The following is a 2840-nucleotide window of genomic DNA, read 5'->3' as shown; positions in this document are numbered from 1 at the left end:
ACCAGTTTGAGAGGCGCCATGTCTGGAACTGGGCTCCACCGGGCTGTCATGCAGCTTGCTGAGGAATCGGGCTCTCGTGGTCGACCCGGAGTTTCCTTGCTGGCAGTCGCGTGGGCCATTATCGGTGCAGATGCAGTCAGCCCCCGAGGAGGTGGTACATCGTTGAAGAAATTTGCTTCAGTTTTATGAATTATTTGGCAAGACTTTTTTGGGAAACTACTTCATTCATTCATTCATTCATTCCAATTCTAGTTCCAGAGTTCCAGTACATATTTATTCATCAAACCGAATTCAGTTCCTAGCATGCATGAATATCCATGATGATGGCGCGGATCTACGGGCAGAAGGTGACTTGGTAGTTTGTTCCGGCGGCGCAGGTGAATGTGCTGCTCTTGTCGTCGTAGGCGTAGCTGTAGGCGTCTGGGCAGAGCCCCTTGAAGAAACGCGAGTAGCTCGTCGGCCCGCAGGTCGCCGGCGTACTTGCCGCCGGGCAGCAGTATTGTGGGGTGCCGAACTTGCCGCAGGCACTTATGCAGCCCCCGTTCACCTTCAGCTCCGACGGGCACTTTGCATTGATGTCCGCGGCGCAGCTAACCGCGCGGCAGCTGCCGTCGACGGGGCCGAAAGCTCATCGGCACGTTGAATCCGTCAACGAGGGAGATGTCGTAGAAGTCAGCATTGCTGCCTGTCCCCAGAGTGTACTCGGCAAGCGAGGCGGGTGGCTTCACGCCGGCACGGCAGGCTAGCACGCCGCCGCAGTCTCCCGTGGTACAGGACCCATTGCCACTGGCGTCGAATTTGCAGCCCGTACGCGCCCAGATCCTGCCAGAATTTGTGCCGGCGGGCGGGTGGATTGTGGACATCTGGCCCGGTTCGAGCTTGGTCCCGCCTCCCACCGGGATAGCAGCTGGCCACACCGTGTAGGAGCACTTGTTCACGACCGTGATGGTGGCCGCGTCGGTTGCGGCGACGGTGAGGAGGATGGCAATGATGAAGAGTGAAGACGCCATGCGGTTGTTATTGATGATGGTGGTGGTGGTGTGTGTGTATGCAGTGACCGATGTGGACTGAAGGCCTATCTGACGGTATTTATAGGCTAATTGTAGCTCGATCCTGGATTGCCAAATATAGATAATTTGTAGGTATCTATGTAAATGTGCAACGTCATGCGGTTTGAATGCTCCCTCCAATATATGGCACCAATTAATTCATTGCTAATAACGTTCACAAGTAGATAAGGACTAATTAATTCATTGTTCTATACTTGGAAGAAGATAAGTTTGTAACGTCCAAGCATTAATTCCCGCAAAAGAAGGAACTTTGTAACGTTTAGGGCATCTTCAATAGATTGTATATTAGTCTTGTTGGTAAAATGTGCATGTCATCAACCAACAAGCTATCATACAACTACTCCAATGGATTGTATCTAAGATATCCAATATATGATAAGAAAATAAATGTGATTGCTCTCTATTTCACCTTGGAGCTTGTGCAAAGGTTGTTGGTTATTCTCACTGTTTCAAATAGCCCGCTATAGCTCCGCTATAGCACGCTATAGCGTTTACAAAAAGTCTTGCGCTAAGAGACTTTGGTCCAAACAAATGAACAAACATTTTAAAGAGGTCCGACGCTAAGATACTTAGCGCGCTATTTAAAACTTTGGTTATTCTACATACAACTTTGCTCTCTCTCCGCATTTATTACATGCCACATCATCACTTTGTCCTAGGTGGCAAATTACCAATACCTATCTTACAGCTGTTGGAGATGCCCTTACAAATAGATAACTACGATTGCTCTATACTTGGAAGAAGTGAGTAACTCACCCCTGAAAGGACGGTAGCCTTTAATTAATGTATTGCCAAGTCTGTTGTAGTAACGTTCAAGCACATAAGCGTGCGTTCCATCTTAATATGGGAGTAGAAATTTGCTCACTAGCTCTCTGCCTCTCTGCAGTTGTGGTACAAATGTGTCTTGTAAATTTGTAATTCATATAAAACATGTTGGAAGTAGAAAAAAATGTTCTTTAAAATGCCGTATATCTATAACAATGGGCCTTTGAGGTTTATCCAACAAATAATATTAAATGGTTTTTAGGCCTGATAATTTATTGAATATCTCCTGCTAAGAAATCACCGGACCATGTCAAAAATGTTGTGAGATTTGTTTATAGAGAAACTTTGTGAAATATTATATGCACCAAGTATAAAGAGAGTTGAAGACGGTTCCATCAAAAATTCATTTTTTAGATAATACACTAAATTAAATTATTTTTAGTGGAACTTTTTACATGGCTGCGGAACTGTACCGGGGGAGCGGATTTATTTTATGAATACACATTTGTATAGTTCACATTTTTTTGAACATGGAAAAATCAAAATCGCTCACATATAGGGGTGGAATTCGAGCCGAGTCGAGCCAGCTATGCTCGACTCGCTAGAGCTTGTTTCGTTAACGAGCTAGCTCGACTTGACTTGTTACTATAACGAGCTCAAATCCAAGATTGACTCGACTCATTTAGCTCGCGAGCTAGCTCGTTTAGCTTGTTAAGCTCGTTATAGGTATGAACATAAAACCTTAGGAATATGATAAAAAAATATTAACTGAAAATGTAACATGTACATATTAAGCATGTACGATGTTCACAAACGATTGTAAGTAGCTTAACTTACAATTGTTAGTATCATTAACATGTCAGCAAGTCAATAACATGTATATAACCACAATAATCAGCAAGTCAGTAATATGTACATGACCCTAATTCCACATATACAATGGTACATGACCACAATAATCAACAAGTTAGCAAAACATGACCCGAGAGGTGGGTTTATGCGGCA

The 2840-nt window shown here is 44.2% G+C and overlaps 1 pseudogene; it reads right to left on the bottom strand.

The window, feature by feature from the left end:
* Positions 1–259: 259 nt before the first annotated feature.
* LOC119296830 lies at positions 260–1037 on the bottom strand (annotated as a pseudogene).
* Between the last annotated feature and the right edge of the window lie 1803 nt (positions 1038–2840).

The sequence above is a fragment of the Triticum dicoccoides genome, chromosome 5A (assembly GCF_002162155.2).
Source record: "Triticum dicoccoides isolate Atlit2015 ecotype Zavitan chromosome 5A, WEW_v2.0, whole genome shotgun sequence".
In the NCBI taxonomy this organism is placed as follows: Eukaryota; Viridiplantae; Streptophyta; class Magnoliopsida; order Poales; family Poaceae; genus Triticum; species Triticum dicoccoides.
Note: the sequence above shows the minus strand (reverse complement) of the source record. Positions and strands in the feature narration are given on the sequence as shown.